Here is a 21,763-nt window from a genome sequence, read left to right as displayed (position 1 = left end):
GAGGTTTTGTACACAGCCAGCTTAGCTAAACTGAACCATGTATCAAAGAACCCCATTTCCAGTGTGATTCTGAGTAAAAGCAAGCCAAAAAAGAAATACACGTAGATTGCGAAGGTGGACGGGAAGCATCAGACCTTAACTCTCTAAAGGTCAATGAAAGGTGTCAAGTGTGGTTGAAGCCTTTGCATATTGTGGCATGTTGTTGATCTGCCTTATTCACAGATGCAAGTACCTGTGCCCACAGCTGCTCTACCTCCCTTCAGTTCTTAAAGCCTAGACCAGATTTGTGTGCAGCTCCTCCGTGAAGGTCTCAAGGGTCTTCTGAAGTCATTTACATCATTGGGGCTAAGATATGGGTGCCAGGTTGTCCCCACTCTCTTCTGTTTCACATTCACCTTCTTCCTTGTTGTCTGCCCTGTTGACCTGCAGTGACCTGAGGCCCCCACTCAAGGCACAGGCATCTGCCATTCATACATTTTTTGACCAGCCAATTTCCCCAGTGTTTGTTGGTGAGTCTCTCATATTGGATCCCACAACTGCCCCCTTTCAGACTTGCATTTACCACATGAAATCACTGAACTTATACACAAAAGTGTGTGCTGTATTTTTCTATATGTGTGTGTTTACTTGTATAGCAGGTCTATACAACTGTAAACAAAGGATTTTGTATTCCAAAAAAAATGTTTTGATGAGATTAGCTATCTGTAAATGTCCCCTTAAGATAGTTTTCCAAACTGAAGCAGGAAGAATAAACAGGTTTTAGCTTAGTCTTACTGTGAATGTTCACTATATGCCAGGTCTTACACTAAATGCTTTTCACAGATTATCCTTCAATTCTCACAGCCTTATCAGGTTGGTACTCTCTTTTCTCCCATTTTACTTACTAGGAAACTGAGGCTCAGAAAGCTTCCATAGCTGACCAGATTCTGAGTATTTGAGGGATGTTTTTGTTATACTTCCTTCCAAACAGTTGAGAACAGAAATCTGACTCATACAATAAATCCCATTGCTTCAACTCCATGTTCGTTAAATAAACTTATGATTTGCCCATTCTTAGACATATTTTTTCTTATTGTGAAAATAAAATATTTATTGGAGAAAATTGGACAATTTAGTTAAGTGTAAAGAAATGAATAAAATCACCCAGAATCACATCAATTAGGTAATTCCTTTAAAAAATGACTTTCTGCTGCTTCTACTTCCTATAAAAATAAAGTCTGTTTTTATAGGTTTTCTGCTCTCACCACTTCTTATTTTAAATGCACGTCTGTTTCCATTAAACATAAGATGACTTCCATTTAAGTTTTATGTAAGAATGGACTCTTTGGTGTGAATACAATTATCTGATATTTGGAATGCATTCATTTAGTTAATGATTAACATGCCAAGAAAAGAGCTTAAGACAATAAAAAAAAAAAGTAGTGGTGGTGGAATTTGCCTTTAATGATCTCTGATCAGGTTTTTACTTGGGTTCTGAAAAAAATCTTTTACACTCTTTTTTATGGAGATGCCACAAAGTCATGGGGGCCAAGATTTGCTGTTGTTAATATGACCTTTAGTAATGCTAAATTTAAGTATGAGAGGCTTATGAGGCTCCCTCTGGCATAAAACTCCCATGGTTTCCTGGGATCACCATCATAAATGGCTCCTTTATGGGAGGAACTAACCAATAGGTCAGCGAATAGCAACAACAAATGTTCAATGACTTTTTTTTTTGCACTTCTTTGTGTTTTCAAGTGATATAAAAGATAAGTGAGTTCTACATGTATAGATCATCATTTATTGTGAGTTCCCACCCCTTAATATATAGTCTTGGGAATGATGAACTCCATTGTCATTGTGGCACTGTACAGTTACCGTATTTTCCGGCGTATAAGACGACTGGGCGTATAGAAGATTTTCCTGGGTTAAAAAGTCGTCTTATATGCTGGAAAATATGGTATCTAATAGGAAAGTGAGAGCCATCCTGTTTTTTAAGTAGCGCTCACCAGGCCAATTAATTAAATGAGTGTAAATGCCTACAACTGAGAGATTCAGCCCCAAGCTAGGCTCTGTAATGATATCAGAATATAAGATGCTAAGAAAATGAAAAGAGATCAGGAAAAATAAAGAAAGGCAATTTTAAAGAAAATACAAATATGATTCCACTTATATGAAGTATCTAAAATAGTCAAACTTGTAGACGTGGAGAATATGATGGTTGCTAGGGGATGAGAGGAGGGAAAAGTGGGAGTTGCTCAATGTTATAAAGTTAATTATACAAGATAAATAAATTCTAGACATCTCTCCAACATAGAACCTATAGTTAACAACACAGTATTGTGCACTTAAAAACTTCTTAGGAGGGTTGTTCTTATAGTAAGTGTTCTTAATGCACAAACATGCACACACACATTAAGTAAAAGGACACTAGAAATCTTTTGGAGGTGATGGATATATCTATTTTCTTATTTGTGTTGATGGTATCATAGGTATTCACATATCCCAATAGCAGGAAGCTTTCACTGACTAAAAAGCTAAGTACCTAGAAAAAATGGGTATCTCTATTAGTATCTGTATATCTAAATCAATTAGGTGAGGTAATAGTATATAAACTACCTAACACCCCATTTTCACACTGTACAAATACTATAACCCAAATACCCTTGAGTGGAGAGTTGCTCAGTAGAGTAAATACTTAAGCAAGGAACCTCAGCAATTCATGTTGGCCAAATAAATATGGATTTCACATGCCTTTTCAGACATTTTTTCCCCTAATCTTTTCCATCCACAAAATTTTGATGCCTCAGATATACTGTATACTAGAGGCCCATGAAATTCATGCACGGGAGGGGGGTCCCTCAGCCTGGTCTGCACCCTCTCCAATCCGGGACCCCTCGGGAAATGTCTGACTGCCTCTTGCAATCCGGGACCGCTGGCTTCTAGCCGCTCACCTGCCTGCCTGCCTAACTGATCACCCCTAACCCCTCTTGCCTGCCTGCCTGCCTGATCACCCCTAACTGCTCCCCTACTAGCCTGATCACCTCTAACTGCCTCTGCCTCACCTTAGAGGATTCCTTCCTCTGGCCGGTCGCAGGCACCCAGGACCCGGGCTGGCTTCGCCCAGGCTGGCCGCAGCCACAGGAGACTGTGGGCAGGCAGCTTCACCTGGGCCTCAGCAGCAGGTGCCCAGGACCGCAGGGCGGGTGGCTTGTCCCTCTTCCGGGCTGCAGGCACAGGCACTGCCCCTGGTGCCTGGGACTGCAGGGAGTGCAGCTTGTCCCTCTCCTTCCTCTCTCGCAAACTCATTTGTGCCTGGCTGTTCCCCATTCCTCTCTCCCCAGTGTTGAGTGTCTGAACCTTTACTGTGTGATGGCATGAGGGTGTGATGATCATTTGCATATTAGCTCTTTATTATATAGGATATTTGTAAATATACAATGACCTTTCAATATACCATTGTAATAGCTATAAACTTTTGGTTCCCTTCAAAGACTGTTTGCCCCTATAGGGGCAATATCACCCTGCATTTATAATGCATGCTTTAGATTAAGGAACAATTGATAGCAAAATCACTAAATGTGGGCCTTGGAGTTGAAAAAAAAAAGTGTTCAGGTCTTGATTGCAATTCCTGGATGTGTACATCTGGAGTCACTATAAGATCTACAGAAAGACAAAGGAGAATAATACTCTTCTCACATGAAATAATAAGAGCCTGCACTTAGCATCTCTATATCCATCTTCTAAATGCTTGGCATCATTTCCTCAAAAATCCAATGAACTTCCTATTATCTTCACATTGAAGATAAAGAAACTGAGGCACAGAGAGGCTGAAAAAAATTTGTTCAAGGCCGAACAGCTAAAAAGCAGTGAGTGGTGAGCTGGAATTAAGTTGTCTAAATCTAGTCTTTGATTTTAATTACCACTTTAAACCTTCTCTTAATACATTAGCCACTGAGGTTAGGTCTTGCTTTATGAGCAAGAATGTGCACAAAGGAAAATTCATAGACTCACAAAAATATAAGGTTGAGTTTCATCTCTTTTATGGACATAGTTTTTATAATTTCTTGGAAAAAGTCAATGCAAATAGTAGTAGTAAAGTAACAGTCCATTTTATTTAATGGAGAATTCTACTGCATATTTATTTCTAAAATGCTATACTTAAATTTTAATAAAAGAAATGCATGGAATTGATCCATTATGGAGGACTGACCTTCCTTCCCCCCTCCCCCCACATGAAATTCTCACTCCAGATATTCAAAACATTCATTTGGAATCACATATCTTAAGATATAATCACCAATCAAGTGCTAGGTAACCCTGAAAAGTTAAATGAGTTACAGTCAACTCTTTTTATGTATCAATTTAATATTCTTGGTTCTGATCATTAGGGAGAGGGTTTAGAGGCCTAAAGAATTTGTCAGTTTTCTGTGTAATAAATTTAAATCTCATGAATTTAATGATGATGCTTGGGAGCAACACATTTAGCTAATAAGTGAGCATAGCTAACTGTTAAACTACAACTCAGAAACATTGATAATAACAATAACCGGCCATTACTGAATTCTTGTCCTGGGCCAGACCTTGTGCTAAATCTTTTGTTTTCTTTTATTCAATCCTTAAAATAGCCCTATGGGGTAGAAGACACTTCCTGTTATTTTTCTATTTTATAGGTAAAATAACAGGATTGGGAGAGCAAAATAAATTGTCTAAGGGCAAAAAACTAATGAGTGTCAATGCTAACTAAATGCAAGCCCATGCAGCATTTTGTTGTCTTCTATCAATGTATTGTTATGTACTAATGATAAAAATAATACTTATTTAGAAAAAAATTTGAGTGTATTTAGAACAGTATTTCACTAACTCAACACATATTGATTGACCTACATTGTGCTAGCTTTGAGGTTACAGAAAGATCAAAATAGAGACATTCTCTGCCATCCTGGGATTTACATTTGGGAGCCAGGGATTAGAAATAAACAAATAATCACAGAAATAACTTTGGAAGTGCAAGCATTAACAAGGAAAATTTTTGGTGCTACAAGAAAGTATACTGCAGGTACTGGTTTAAACTGAAAAGTGACCATCATATGAAAGATAAACATTCATCAGAAGTTGAAAAGATGATTACTTTGTGATGTAAGGATATGTGTGGGACACAGAAGACAATGCAAATGTGACTCAAGAGAAAGCTCCAACCCCATGCAGATACCTGTACACTTGCAAAAGTAATGATTCAATATGGTTTTCTGAACATATCTGCAGAGAAAGAAGGCACGTGTCTGCCCTACATATGGATAAAGAACAATCAATGGACTTCATGAAAGGCTAATAAAGAGCTGAAATTTAGGACATTAAGAACTGTATTGAATGAGTCAAATTAAATACACTTCAAAACAAATGAATACTCTAAGCTTGAATTTAGCAGAACACCAAATCCTGAGAGCTTCAGAATTAAGAAGTTAATATTCATCCAAGACTTTGAAAAGTTTCTGCCTTCCAATTATCATAGAAAAATAGCAAAATCATTGTGGCTATCATTTAAAATATACTTCCTTAGAATGATCAAACATGATTTTCTATCTTGCTTCTTTTGACTTCCAAGGAATTACTGCAATTAATGTTTGTCTATCCTTTCTGAGTTTCATATAGTCCTAATATATAAAAACCCAGGGTCCGTAACATCCCCAACCGGAAGTCAGTACTGGGTTTCTGTGGCAACCCAGCACTGACTGCTTTGGCTGCAGGAGCCCAGACTCAGCACTGACTGCTGCGGAGGCTGCGGATCAGGCCCAGAGAGAGGCCTGGGGTGAGAGAAGCAGGGTCTGATTTGTAGCCTTCATGGCAGCTGTTGATCAGCACTTGCCTCTCTCTTTTGCTTCGGGCCTGGCCAGCAGCCTCGCCTCTCTACCTCTCTGGCCTCCACTGGGGCTGCTGATCAGCCCCGCCTCTCTGATCAGGCCCATTGATAGGCCCAGAGATGCTGACTGGCATAGAAACTGACCAATCAGAACCAAATCTGGATGAAGTGTGAGGAGCCAATGGCTGCGTTGGAGGAGGAGCTTTTGATGTTGACTGGCATAGAAACCTACCAATCAGAACCAAATCTGAGTGAAGTGCGAGGAGCCAATGGCTGCCTAGAAGGTGGAGCTTTTGACGCTGACTGGCATAGAAACTGACCAATCAGAACCTAATCTGGGTGAACTGCAAAGGCAGAACCTAAAGTGGGGGCTGAGGAGGGGTTTTAAGGGCAACAGCTGTTTGGTGTAAGAAATCAGTTCAATTTTTTAATGACTGGTTTGGCAGTATAGTGCACATGGCTGGCTATCAGTCCAGATATAGGGATTATGTATTTTTGTCTGCTAAGAGCATTTCCTCTTTATGAAAAAGGCTCCCTCCCCCCATTTAAGCAATCCTATCCTATATAATCTATCTATACTACTAAAAGGGTAATATGCTAATTAGACTGGGTCAACTGGCCATCTTCCGGATGTCCAACTTCTTTCCAGACAAAGCCATAGTGGTGGGGGCCGAGGCAGAGGCTGTTAGGGATGATCAGGCTGGCAGGGGAGAGCAGTTAGGGACGATCAGGTAGACATAGGTAGTTAGGGGAAATCAGGCTGGCATGGGAGAGCAGTTAGGGATGAGATCAGGCTGGCAGGGGAGGGCAGTTAGGGGCTATCAGGCAGGCAGGCAGAGCCAGTTAGGGGTGATCATGCAGGCAGGGGGGCAAGTTAGGGGTTATAAGGCTGGCAGGGAGACAAGGGAGGGGCGATCAGGCTGGCTGGCAGGTGAGTGGTTAGGAGCCAGTCATCCCGGATTGCGTGAGAGATGTCTGACTGCTGGTTTAGGCCAAATCCCTGTGGGTCCCAGATTGGAGAGGGTGCAGGCTGTGCTGAGGAATCCCCTCTATGAATGAATTTCATGCACCAGGCCTCTAGTTTCACAATATAATGAACATGTAGCTTTATTTCTGTTCATTTACACATAAAATACATCTTACTATGAAAACTATTCTTCACATTGCTTATTTTGCTCTTATCAATCTATTTTGAAGATTGAGTTCATTCTTTACCTCTTTTCACCACTACATAATACTCCATTATATGATCTACCATAATTTATCATTACTCTCTTGGAGAACATAAATATTCTTTCAGTTCTTTAGCTTTTACAACCATGCTGCAATGAATTACCTTGGAAATATATATTACTCATGCATAAGTATATCTATAATATAAACTCTGCAAGGCTTAGTCCCTTTCTACTTTTTCTAGATATTGCCAAATATCTCTGATTCTCTTTCCCCACAACTTTCCAATTAAGTGTACTCTCAAACTTTTGAATTTTTATCATTGTGATGTGTAGGGGAAAATATTCTCACCAGTTTATTTTTATGTTGCTTTTATTTTACCTTTAATCAATTTGGTACCTCTTAGTAAGTCTAAGCAACATTTATGGGTGTGTTTGTTTTCTTTTTTCCCTGCCTGGTCATATACCATTCCATTTTGAATTAAATCACTGGTCTGTTTCTAATCAAAGTTTTGTTTTGCAATATCACAAAATTAAGACATCTATATATTTTTTAAAATCTTACAATAGCTCTAAGCAGCTGGGCTAACTTGCCTGAGCAGATTTGCTTAAAATAACTCAAACTAAAAACAAGAGCATTATGGAAATTAAGAGAAATAGTGCTTCAACTTAACATAAAATTCCAAGTTTTTAAATAAATTTGTATTGTACCACTTTTTTTGTGTGGCCATGGGTTTTTTAAAGCACAACCTGAAGAGAGAAAAATGTATTTAACTTTTTAAATAAGGAAACTAGAAAAAAAAAGCACTTTTTTTCTCAATCCCTATTATATGCCTTAAAGTAACAATTGATCTTTTAAGTTTAATCAACATGTCATCTCCATCTTAGATCTTCTCAAAGAAGGAGTCGTAAAAGGGATAGTAAAAGTAAACAATATTAAATGAGAGACTAATCTGTAAAGGAGTGATTAATTTGTGGAATTATCTGGACATCTTCCTAAGTATTTTCTTGACCTCAGTCTAACCAGAATTACAGATTATTAAAGTAAATACACAATAAAGGCCAAGGTTAGTCCTCATGTAGTAAGTGGTGAAAGTAAAAACAGATCTCTTCTTTTTTTACTGTTATGACCACTCTTTGTCTGATACATAAGAGAGTTTGTTAGTGGTCAAGATTCTCCAGCTACTAAAGGGCTGATCACAGCATCCCTGAATAACATTATCTATATAATAAAAGCCTAAGCGACCATTACGGTGGAACAACCAGAGCGACCAGTCACTATGATGCGCACTGACCACCAGGGGGCAGATGCTCAATGCAGGAGCTGCCCCTGGTGGTCAGTGTGCTCCTGCAGGGGGAGTGCAGCTCAGCCAGAAGCCGGGTTCATGGCTGGCAAGTGCAACGGTGGTGGCAGGAGCCTCTCCCACCTCTGCGGCAGCACTAAGGATCAGCGAGCCAAGCAGTAAGGAGCAGTGAGCAGGTGGGCTGTAAGAAGCAAGGGGTCCCAGACTGTGAAAGGGATGTCCTATTGCCAAGTTAGGCCTGATCCCTGTGGGGAGCGGGTCTAAGCCAGCAGGAAGACATCCCCTGAGGGGTCCCGGACTGCGAGAGGGCACAGGCTGGGCTGAGGGACACCCCTCCCCCCAGTGCAAACATTTCATGCACCAGGCCTCTAGTTATCTCATAATAGATTCTTTGTTTGACTGTCTTGACTCTCTCCCAGGAATCCAATGCACGTGTTCTTAGCCTATCTTGGAAAACCCTAGTTATGTATAGATATGTCTAAAAGAAAAGTCTGGTCTATTTTTCTTTTCTGCCATAGGCGTTACACTCAGTACAATCCCTATATATACTTTGACACAATGGCTTTGCTTATCAGATGAATCAACAGATGCTCTGTCTTGAATATTGATGTTTGCATCTTTTCAGTTCTTTGTTAGAGTGGGTTCTCAGGCTGTGGAATTTCTAGGGACAGTTATTTTTAAAAATTGCTACTACATCTGCTCTTTACCACTCTTTATGCTTCTCACCATCCATCCATGAATTCTTAGAGATAATGAGCTGTGGTTCTGTGCCTTCAATTCCTTAAGTGCCATATGATGTATCATTAAGGCTCATAGCGACGATAGCTACATCCAATTTACTCACAGAATCTCCCTATTTTTATGGTGGCTTTTGATTCTCCAATCACAAATACCTCTTATTTTAGATCATATATTACCTTCTTTATTATTTTTTTTAAAGAAAGTCTACTCAAAAATGCCCCTGAATTATTGAGAATATTCTGTCGTTTCAATGTCATTGATTTAGGAACATTTAAAATGGATAACCCACATAGTCTTAAATATACTCTGATATGTTTTACAAAGATAATAGAAGACATTAAAGAGTTCAGTTGAAATAGGAAATCTCATTAGCATGTGTTGATAATAATGTCTATTTCTATGAAGAGATCTCAGATATTGGAAAGCATAATGCCCACCAGGAGACAGTAGTCTGCTCTCTCCCACTCCCTGCACTCTTTTCTGTCTGTTTTGCACCCTGCACACAGAGAGCTCATTGCTCTTTCATTTTGCACAGAGGCCACAATAATTTTTCTTGACATGGCAATTACTTTTTAATCTGGTTAGCATAGACTGTAATGGAACCATGCTGTAAAACATCCTTTCTTGTTTACTCTTTTATTTTGCTTTTAATTTATTGCCTTGATTTCAATCCCTTTTATAAAACCATTAAACCTCAATTACTCACTTTGAAGTCAATCACTAATCAATCCATTCATTTTTGTATTATGGGGAGTAGGGATAGCAGTTACAAAGAATGTCTGTATTTCATTAAAGTTTGTGATAAAGGTCAGGTTGTTCTAGGGTCTACTGTCTGAAGACTTGGGAAAACTCTATGCAAAGAAAGGGATAATCTCTGGCAGCAGAGGTAACATCCATAACCTGGTTGATGTTGTAACAGGTAGGAAATAGGTAGCACTTAAAACATGCACTGACTCCATGAATTTAAATTAATTAGTAAAGATAAATGAAGAACTGTTACTCTCTTATTGGCAGGAGTCTCCTTTATAAAACTGAATCAGGAAACTCAATGGTAAAAAGAACATATTTTGATAGGATTTTATAATTTTAAAACATGCTTTTGAATACATGTCTTCCCTTGTGTTTTCTTCAATGTGGCTCTTGAGATAGGTAGGAGAAGGCATTGATTTTTCTACTGCATAGATGATGACACTAAATCCTGGAAGAGATTCAATTTGCCTAAAGACTCATAGTTCCTACGTGGAAGATCCAGGAAAATTCTAGATCTTGGTGCCTTGATATATTCTGTTCCATGCCATTCTGGACAGTAAAATATCCAGGGCTTTGGTCTATATGTAGCTCTTTTACTTACAAATGGTGGCTTTCGTGATTGCTAGGTAAGTTTTTCCTCTTAGATTCGATTCTATGAAGACACATAGGAATTCCATGATGCTTTTGGTCCCTGGCAGTGGTGTACTAGTAAATATTTCTCAAAAAAGAGACAAGAACAAAAACAAAAACCTGATTTGTAGATTTTCTGACTCCTGTGGTATAAATACTATCACCATGACAGATTTTAAGCTCACCCAAAAGATCTCACAGAACTCTGAGCTGGAGGAAAGGCATACAAGTGGTTCTTCTAAGCCAGGACAAGCCAGCTCCAGCACAATAATACATCACTTCATTGTTACAAGTGAGGATCCTCTGGACCACAGCTGTGAGGTCTGCTTTTCTGAGGACACAGATGCAATATTTCAAGAAATGTGGTACATATATGAAAAACAGCAAATTTGATCACTCCACAAACATTTAAGAATATCTATAACATGTATGGCTCTGTATTGGGCACTGTGATGGTATAAGGAATAGGATCAGGTCCGCCTCAAGAACTGTATAATTTAGTAAAGGTAAGAGACATGGACACAATCAACAGTAATTCAGGGGAAAGTCTACCATGTGCTCCAATGGCAGTGCATTGGAACAGTATGTTAATACATTCTTCTTAGGGGAACTGGTGAAGAAAGAATCCATTGATGAGTTAGTAGTTGTACTGAACAATAGAAAAGTAAGTCGTTTTCAACAAATTTGTGATAGTAAAAGCGTTTCGAGATTAAAGGGGAAATTAAAAAAAGCAAAGGAAGAATTCTGAACACACTATTTGTGGAATTACAAAGGCTAGTTTAAACAAAATGATGAGTGAGGAACTTAGCCTTGAGAGTCCATCTGAGTTTGGTCTTTCTCAAAGTGTGGTCTGGGCCTACCAGTGTTCAAATCATGTAGGAAACTTTAAAAAAAATATAAAAATCTCATGAACCCACCTCTGGTCTATATTCAGAATCTTTCTAGCTCATCATGCATGATAAAGTTTATCAATCACTGTGTATCAAGAATAAAATAAAAAATTTGGGAGAATTTGAGTAAGAAAATGTTATTTTAGAGAAAAAATATTCTGGGAGCAGCATGGAGTCTAGGAAATAGAAAGAATGTATTGGAATTGGAGACCAAGTTGGATTTAGTCAAGAGATAATGAGGGTTGAAACTAGAGTGGAGGTCAGTGAAATGAAAAGGATCATGTAGATTGAAAAAAATAGTTTAGGGGTTCTAAACCTTGAGTCCCTAGACACCTATAGGGTACCTATATGGTGGGATCTGTGGGGTCTGTTTATTTCTAAAATGGACTATTTAAAAAAATTAAAAAGAAAAGTAAAATAAAAAATGATGGCTTATAAAATCTTATACAATTGAGTGGATTATTCTATGGGGAAGATTCATGGTTTCACAAATTCTCAGAGGAGTCTATAAACCACAAAAAGTTGGAAAACTATTGTTTTAAAGGTAAAACTGGCTGTGATGGAGAATTGATTAACTGGGTTTAAGGAAGGGGATGGGTATTAAGGGACAGAAAAAAACACACAAAACAATAAAAAGACCAATAGTTTCCAACCTGAAATCAATGGGAGATTTATATTATTATTAGTCAACATAAGAACAGTGAGAAGAGAAGCTTTATTGGAAAATAAAATACTCTTTTATACAGAACAAGCTTAATATATTTTCACTTCATCATTATAAAAATGTCCCTCAGGATCATAGAGAGGTCATAGGACACAATCCTATACAATAAAGAGGTGATATGCAAATTATCCCTCACATCATCACAAGATGGCTGTGCCCACAGTGGAGGCGGGGTTCCCATAACAAAAGTTGGCTGTGCCCACAGTGGAGGTGGGGTTCCCATAAGGAGCTATCATCAGGCACCTGAGGTTGTGTGGCGCCGGGCCAGGGTCGGGGAACCTGAGGCTGTGCCCCCCCGCCCAGCAGGGCTTGACAGGGGACCTCAAGGTTCACTCCCTGCCCCAGTGCTGGGCTAGGGGACCTTAGGCCATGCCCCCCACCCTAGTGCCAGGCCGGGGGACCTCAGGCTATGCCCCCCGCACGGCAGGGCTTGACGGGGGTGGGGCCAGCCGGGTCTGGGTTTCGAGGCATGTGTGGGTGGGTGGGGACTTGACTCTGGGTCCTGTGACGCACCCCAGACTCTGACAGGAGAAAGATTTTTATATACATTTTACTAATTTTCTTTCATCTCTGACACTTCTATTATAGAGAAAGGGCAAATAGCAATATTAAAATATTTCCTCTAATTAATTCCCTTTTAATGTGCATGATTTCATGCACCAGGCCACTAGTGATAAATAATAACATATTATTCAGTGCTAAATATTTATTGGGTGCTTGCTAAGCCCTTTACATAATTCTTATTTGATTCTCACAAGAACCAATTAGTGAATACTATTGCAATACAGAAAAATCAAGTTCATAATATTAAGTGATTTTTACTAAGGCCACAAACCTTGTAAATGGTAAATACAGAATTCAGACCATGGTGGTCTTCCCAACTGGCTAGAGACCATATTTTGAACTCTGCTATAGCTTACACCTTGGCATTCAGCAGTTGAAAATGAGGTTGATTTGAGCAAAGAGATACTGATGCTTTCATGGGAAAGAAGCTTAGCTACAGCATCCACTGGATTTTCCACACATTTAAGGACAGTGTTCTCTTGGACTAAATTGGAAAAGAGAAAATTGCTAAGGCAAAAAGATGTTGGTGGTAGCATGATAAATGTAAATCAGAATTATCCTACGTATTCTAGCTTCTCTTGGATCAATCTCTACACCAAACTTGTTCTCTACACTATTTGCTTCTGCTCATCTTTTCCTATTAAAATGTCACTAGTTTGATTTGAAAGCCCATAAATGAGAATTTATTGCAGTCAGGTATTCCTTTAAAAAGCCTTGTGATTAAAATAAAATTGTTTGAACAGTGTGATAGACATACAATTTTAGCATAACATTAAATATAAGCATTTCATAGAAACATATAACTATTTAAATAAGACCTGTTACATGTATAAAGCTATATTTATTTCCTAAGTTATTTTCCACTGCCTTATATTGCAATAGAGGCTAGAGTAGCATGGGTTCCAAGTATTTTATTCTTATTCCTTTAGATAGATGGTTTCCTTGGCATAGAGTGAAAAGAACTGAGAAAAAGCACAGCAAGACTCTGATTGTATGTTAACTCACTTTCTAGTTAGCTAGATTGTCCTGGTGGGGTTGGGAGTAGAGAGGGAGAGTTCTTAGTAGGAAAATGGAGAGCTGAGAGTGGTAATTGAAAAGGAAGTGGAATTCTGTTAGATTCTCTGTATACTTTTGGATTTTGTATTAGTGATTAGGAATTATAAAAATGTAAAAGGTAGATGAACAATATATCAATATAGACCAATAAAGAGGTTTGGGTTCCCTATGCAGTTAAGAGCCTGCGTTATGAGAACACAAAACAACAAGGATGGAGGGTTATGTTTTTCATCTCTATTGATTTTGTTTCTCAGAAAATATATACTCTGACATTGCTGTAATAGTATAAAAGGTAGACTTAATCAAGAACTCCATCAAATCAATAAGGTTTCATGTTTGAAAGGACTTATTCTTCAGAAATGCTATTTAGTCTTCCACCAGATTTGGGAGAATAATAGGTAGGTTTTGTTTTGTTTTATTTTATTTTTCATTCCAGGGAAGAGAATCTCTTCTCTTGGGAAAATAGACAGGAGCTCATTCCTAAATCTGTGGAAGACTTCCTTCCCACTTCTAGTCTTAGAATCCCCTTCAATGGCACCTTTCTTCCAACCCTCCATCAGTCACCAAGCCTTCCCTAGGACTTTCAGGTTTATCTCTGCCTTCCTCTTTTCTCTTCAGTGAACTTGAGCACAAGTCCTCATTGCTGCATACCTACATTTTTTTTTAACTTATCCCCCAACCTAAGCCCAGCTCAGTTATGTTTCATATCAATGCTGCTTTCACAATGGGTCTCCTTCCCAATGACTCTATAATGACTCTGTTGTATGTAACATCAAGTCTCCATTCCTCTGTTCAATTTTCAAGGTCTTTCAATCTCTTCCCCTATCCTTCTTCAGTGTTATTTTTTATTCTCTGTTAAAAACAAGTAACAGGCTCCAAATGGACACTCGGGCTAAGCCCATGACACTGAACCAAAACTTAATACCTGACCTAGTTGCAATTTTGACTTTCCCCAGAAATGTAATCCTAACCGGTCAATCTGGAATATTCTGGTCAGTATCACTGAGGAAATCTTCCTAATAGACTCTATTGTCCCTTGCCTGAAATAATCCTTTTCTTGTTTGTTTGTTGGTTTATGACATCCTTGTTTGTCCAGCTCCTTCTCTGCCTTTAAAAATGTTTTGCTTTATGAAGCCCCCTGCAGCGCCTTTCTATTTGCTAGATGGGATGCTGCCCAATTCATAAATTATTTAATAACATCAATTAGCTCTTTGAAATTTTACTCAGCTAAATTCTGTTTTTTAACATTTTTCTACACATAAGACCTAGGTTTTGTCAGAAAGACCTCCTTACCATATTGCCACTTTCCTATCCTCTAATCCTACTGTGTCATGCCTACTTTTTATTTATTTAAGTTGCTCTCTGGATTTGAAATCCCATCTCATCATTGTGATATATTCAAATGTTAAGACTTAAAATCCAATTCAAGTTTTGGCTCCTCAAGAGAGTATTATTTGAGTATGCCAACTTTCATTTATCTCCTTCTCTGAATTCTAAGAGCACATTTAAAGTCCATGCCAAATGATTCATCTCTCTTGATCAGACACTATTGTTTATATCTCTGCAGTTGCTTTGAGTAGATTAGAATTGCCATTCAACCACATGCTAAACTGCTCAACGACAGTATAAATGCATATTATGCTTCCATATAACTTTCACAGGAAAGGGGACTTAATAAGAACTCAATAAATTCTTAATACTTAATACTTAATCCACAGATCCATAATTTGGACCAATCTAATTGATTCTCTTCAGTGTGTGAGGCATAGCATGATAGAGGGCTTCCTATTGGAGCAGAAAGAATGCTTTCCTGGAAAAGAGAACTCATGGACAGGAATATGTTTGACCAGTGTTCTGAAACATCCTTCTATCATGTCTGCAAAAGCATGTTTTGCCTAGAAAAATTTTCTTCCCTCCAGGCCAACACTGAAGAACAAGTATAAGAGAGTTGATATCTTCTGTAACTCAAAAGACAGAAACATACTCATAAATGACTATCATCTCTTGTTTAAGATTGTTTCCATTTCTATCCTATGAAACACTGGAACAGAGTAGTGATGCATGGAGTAGATAGTCAACTATTAAAAGGTTTGAGAAGAAAATCCTCATAAAGTCACTAAATATGCTGGTCCATGAAAATGGCTAAAGAGCTGGAGGTCAGAGTAGCTGTGACTGCAGATAAGTCTTCTGGCTTCTTCTAATCTATAGAGATTCACTCTCTAATGAGGCTTTTACAGAATATTTGTGACTTGACAGCCCTCAAAATAGTGATCCCAGAGGGGGAAAAAAATGAATGTTTAGTGGCAAATGAGAAGTTAAACCCCTTCTTAGCTTTTCTGTTTTCTTTTGGAGACTCTTTTTCATGTAAATAAACAAATTAGACATTCTGAAATTCAAAGGCCTATACAATGAAAGCAATCGCTGTTCATGATGGATTAGTCTGATGTTTAAAAAGAAGGCAGAAAAAAAAAATGCAAAACAAGCTGCCACCACCAGTTACATAAGAAATAGATCACAGGTGACACTGGCTTCTGTTTCATCTGTGGTAGGTTAAGAAGAAATGCATTCACAGAAGAATACGCTTCACAGGTGTAACCGGTGGGAGGCTTCTGGGCTGTGTTTGTATATTATTCTTTTGAGATCATGTATACACTCCCTGAAATTCTAGTTGCTTAGAATATTTTTCATCTCAAAACTCAAAATCAGGCTCAGATTTATAAACTTCCCCCATATTCTTCATCTTAATATGTTTTCTAAATCCTCATACCCTAAAAGACAGTGGTGAGTCACTTTATTAATAAAGGTTCAAGTAGTTTAAGTGGAAATAAGTCTTGATAGGTTGCCTTTAAATTCTGGGAATAAGTTAACTGTTTATTGGTCATGTATCAAGAATTAGTATGCCTTTAGTTTGTATATGTCTATGTTATTGGTCGTAAAGGTAAAGTCTACAGAGTTGTGGCTTTAATAAAATGTGTTGTAGCACAGACACACAATATATAGGGTAGTTATTTGCCCTTCCAAATACTTTGACATTATCTGGAGTGGACTATGGCAGATTCTAGCAACTTCTAAATTTGATGTCTTCCTCTTTTTGTCATCCACTCCAAGTGGTTAGAAGTGGGGCCTGGATAATTGGTCTTTTCTTCTCCAAGATGCCCATCTACTGCCAGACTGGTCCTTCTAAAGAAAATGTCTAACCAGCTACTCTGCTGTCCACCCCAGCCCTCCACTTCTACATTACGTTCAAATTGTCTAAAAAGGCATTCAGGGGCCTCAACCATCTGACCCCAAACTAATTTGGCTTTATGTAGCTTAAGGGTTAATTTCATCTTATTGCACATTAGAATTTATCAGCACTTTATTATACTGGCTGATCTCCCAACATGACCTGAATTTTTATACCTCCTTGTCTTTACCTTTTTTTTTTTTTACTATGGAGCCAGAAGTCAAAGATTCAAGTTTTGCTGCCACCTTCAAAGGTATGAAACTTTCACAGGTCATTTAACTTTTCTCAGTCTCAATTTCCTTTAAATGGGAATAATAAAATTCACTTAAGTTTCACAAAGGGTTTTGAAGAATTAAGTGAGTTAATTCTGGTGAAAGAAGACATTGTATTTTGGAAACATTATTGGTTAGATGAAGACGATACTCCTGACATGTTGGTCAGGTCTACCAAGAAAAACAGCCTATACCAATTGATTTGGGGATGGTTGTTTGCTTTGTTAGCAAGGTTTTTCAGCCTCAGAACTACTGATATTTTTGGTTGGATACTTTCTTGTGGTGGCTTTCCTGGGCATTGTAGGACAGTTAGCAGTATCACTGGTCTCTACATACTAGATGCTAATAGCATCACCCCTCAAAGATGTGACAACCAAAAATCTTTCCAGATGTGGCCAAATGGCCCTCACCCTGCTTCTTATCCCCAGGGCAGCAGACAGAATCATCCTATTAAGATCTACTGTTAGAGATTTTAGGGATATATTATGTCCACATCATTGTCCTAATATATTGAATGCAATTTTCTAAAAAGATATAGTCCCATCATGAAATACTATGCTGCTGTAAAAAAAAAAAAAAAGAACTCTTACCCTTTGAGACAGCATGGAAGGACCTGGAGGGTGAAATAAGTGAAATAAGCCAGTCAGAGAAAGATAAGTATCACATGATCTCACTCATATGTGGGATCTAATGAACAAAAAAACTGATGAACAAAATAGATCCAGAGACATAGAAGCATGGAACAGATTGGTGAATTTCAGAGGGAAGGTGCGTGGGTGGACGGGGAGAGATTAACTAGGGAACTTCCATGCATACTAGTATATGCATAGCTCATGGACACAGACAAGCGTGGGGTGAAGGCAAAGTGGAGGGTGTCAATGGGAAAAAAAGGGGACATCTGCAATACTTTCAACAATAAAGATCAATTTTAAAAAATAAAAATAAATAAAAAGACATAAGTCCCTGTCTCAGGGATATTATGGGCTAGGGGGCAGACAGATATGTAAACAACTCCTTTTAAAACATATCTAAAAAAAGAAGTGTTATAAAAGAAGCATAGAGTCAAGGCATTGGATGCACAGAAGGAACCATAAGATTTGGAGAGTGGAGGCTGCATTCAATGAACAGCACAAGGATAAATTTGCTTCAGCATCAGTCTGGAGATCTTAAATGTAGCCTTTGGGTCCTGGCAAGATCACCATTACAGGTGAATTTCAGTACAGTCCTTGCTAAGAAGACTGAACAGGTGAGAGTTTACGCAGAGAAATTCAACTGTAACTGTGCATGGCAGAGAAGAATGGAAAACGGATTCCAGAAATGTGAGACTCTGTAGGGCTATTTTGTTTCCTGTTTCTTACCTTGTGCTAAACCCATCATCTCTGCCCATTCTGGAGGGTCCCTTTTGCTTTTCTTTCCCCATTATTTCTCCTTTGTAAGAAATGGTTTTAATATGCTTGCAGTTCAGATTCTTGAAAGTATTGGTACCTCTACCCGGGTCCCCCACAACTTGGTGGCATTGAAAGGAATCTAAATTACTAGGACATTCTACTGAACCCTAGTGATGGCCTTTCCTGTTTTATTCCAGGCAAATAGATAATCAACACTGAGTGTGCAGGGTGAGGGCAATTTGGAAACTCAGTTTTAATGTTAGTCCTCCATTCTTGTCTATAATAAATTAGGTAGACAGCTTGCCATTGGGGCTAAATTACACCAGCAAGTGCATGACAATTCATGTGGTTGTCAGGAATTCAAAGAATTGGAAGCAGGAGAACATGTCATATTGAATATCAACAGTGCCTGGCCTGGGGCTTTTGAGGTCATTGCTACATGATACCAGTCTTTTATCCCCCCCACTCAGAGAATGCTGAGAAAGCCGGGGAGGATGTAGAGGGTGTGATGTAAAACACTATCACTGTAAATATCTCAGCATGCATCTTGCTGACAGTGGGAAGTCCAGCTCTGGAAGCAACACTGTCAGCAGCAGTGTCTATTTATGTAAAGGATTAAGCTAGAAAATGCTTATTCTTGTTGATATTTTTAGTAGTTCTCCCAGAATTTTGAAACTGTTTTCAATATGCTTTTGTGCTTGCTTGGACTTTCATACTTAAAATTGATTCTATTGAATGCATCCATAACACTTTCGTTGACCAACAAACTTATACCTCAATTAAATAGTAAATCAGTGATTAGAGATATGGGGCGTGGGGGGGCGGGGCAGAGAGGCTGCATCAGGTGTAAGGAAGCCTAAGTTTGAATCTCAGATGTATCAACTATCAGTTGGTTGACCTTGAAAATGTCAGTAACCTTATTTGCAATACTTCAATATAATTCTAGTGATACCTGTCTTACTTAAAATTCCTATAAAGATAAGGTAAATTGCTATTCGTGAAGATATTTGAAGACCGTATAGTTAAATACATAGAGAAAAAGAGAAAGAAGGAAAGAAAGAAAAGAAAGGAAAGGGAGGGAAGAAAGAAGTGAAAAAGAAACAAGAAACTCAGGGCACTCAACATTCTATATTAACCGTTTGATCATTTCAAAACACTTTTTTTTCAGCTTTATTGAGGTATAATTGACAAACAAAATTGTAATAAATATATTTAAAGTATACAATGTGATAATTTAATATGCATACACATTGTGAAAGGATTCACTCCATTGAGTGAATTAACACATAAATCACCTCACAGGTTTACCTTCTTTTTATATTTAGTGAGAACATTTAAGTTCTACTATCTTAGCTAATTTCAATTATACAATACAGTGTTATCTATGTTTATAGCAGCATTATTTATAATAGATAAAATCCCATCAGTAGACAAATGGATTAAAAAAGTGCTCATCAATAGATAAGTGGATAAAAAAAAAAAAGCTGTGGTACATTTACATAATAGAACACTATGCAGCTATAAAAAAGAAAGATCTCTTACCCTTTGAGACAGCATGGATGGACCTGGAGAATGTTATGCTAAGTGAAATAAGCCAGTCAGAGAAAGACAAATATCACATGATCTCACTTATATGTGGAATCTAAGGAACAAAATAAATTGACAAACAAGATGGGAGCACAGACAGGGAAGTAAGAAACAGACTCACAGATCTCAGAGGGAAGGTGGGAAGGAGGGCAGAAGAGATTAACCAAAGAATTCTTAAGCATATATGCATAGCCCATGGACACAGACAATAAACATGTAAAAGCCTGGGTCAGAGGGAGAAAAGTAAAGAGGGGTAAAGAGGAGGAAGTGGAGGACATCTGTAATATTCTCAACAATAAAATAAATTTTTTTTAAAAAAATGAGCCCTGCCCACCCAGTGTGGCACAGTGATTGAGCATTGATCCATGAACCAAGGAGGTCACTGGTGTGATTCCTGGTCAGGTCACATGCCCAGGTTTCCAGTAAGAGGCAGCCAATCAATGTTTCTCTCTCATTGATGTTTCCATCTCTCTACCCCTCTCCCTCCCTCTCTCTTTGAAATAAAAAAAAAAAAATTTTTTTAAAATCTGCCCTGGCCTTATAACTCAGTTGGTTAGACTGTCTGGCCAATATGCCAAGGTTATGGGTTCGATCCCCAGCCAGGCTACATACAAATATCAACCAATGACTCTATACATAAATGGAACAATACAAATCAATGGTTTTCTCTCTCTCTCTCTCTCTCTCTCTCTCTCTCTCTCTCTCTCTCTCTCTCTTTCTCCTCCTTCCTCTCTCTCTAAAAGCAATAAATAAACATTTAAAAAAGAAATTAATAATAACCCAGAAATTCCACTCTGGATATATAGCCAAAGGAATCAAAACACTCTTTAAAGTGAGGTGAGAAATATTTTTGACAGCTACGATCCTGGTCAATGACCGCTGTAAGTAAAATACTATGCATATATATATTTTTTCATATGCTGTTGTCTTCACAACATTTGGTAGGGAGGAGAGAAGGTAAGCAACTTCCTTTTCATGTAATACCTAAGAGCTTGGTAAATAACAAGTGTCAAGCCCAACTTAAATCAACAGCTTGGCTGATGGATCTTCATTGATGCATGAAAGGGTGTTACCTAAGTAAGACCACCTGGGGAGACTTATTGTTAGGAAATGCTAATGTTTTATGTGTTTCTTTTAAAGGGTAAACAATAGCTACAGAGCTAGGGTAGTAACCTCATTGAATATGACTGAAAAGGTCACTTCTGATTGACATAGGTTTGTTAAGGTGGTCACACACAAAAATAGGACAGGCTTGTTTGAGCCCCAATTGTTTTTTAAGTAATCACCTAGAAAAAGAGTTTACATTTTAAATAAGCTAATCTAATAATTGTATCTTATTTGCTCATATTTTAGTGGAAGGGGAACCCAGAGTGATACAATTGGTTTGCAATAGTCCAACAACTCAGGTTTTTTCTGTTTGCTTTCCTTGCTTGATTGAGTGTTGTGGTTGTTTATATTTTCTTATGATAAGTGACAGAGGACATATTCTTTTCCATTTTAGTTTCCCATTAAAGGGTTTCCTGCCATCAAGCCAACAAGATCCAGATGTAATTTCACTGATGAGCAAGACATCTCTGCCAACTGAATTCCTATTGATTAGCATCTGATTTTATTTGTCAG

This window comes from Cnephaeus nilssonii, assembly GCF_951640355.1.
Source record: "Cnephaeus nilssonii genome assembly, chromosome: 10".
Lineage (NCBI taxonomy): Eukaryota > Metazoa > Chordata > Mammalia > Chiroptera > Vespertilionidae > Cnephaeus > Cnephaeus nilssonii.
This window is presented reverse-complemented; position numbering follows the sequence as displayed.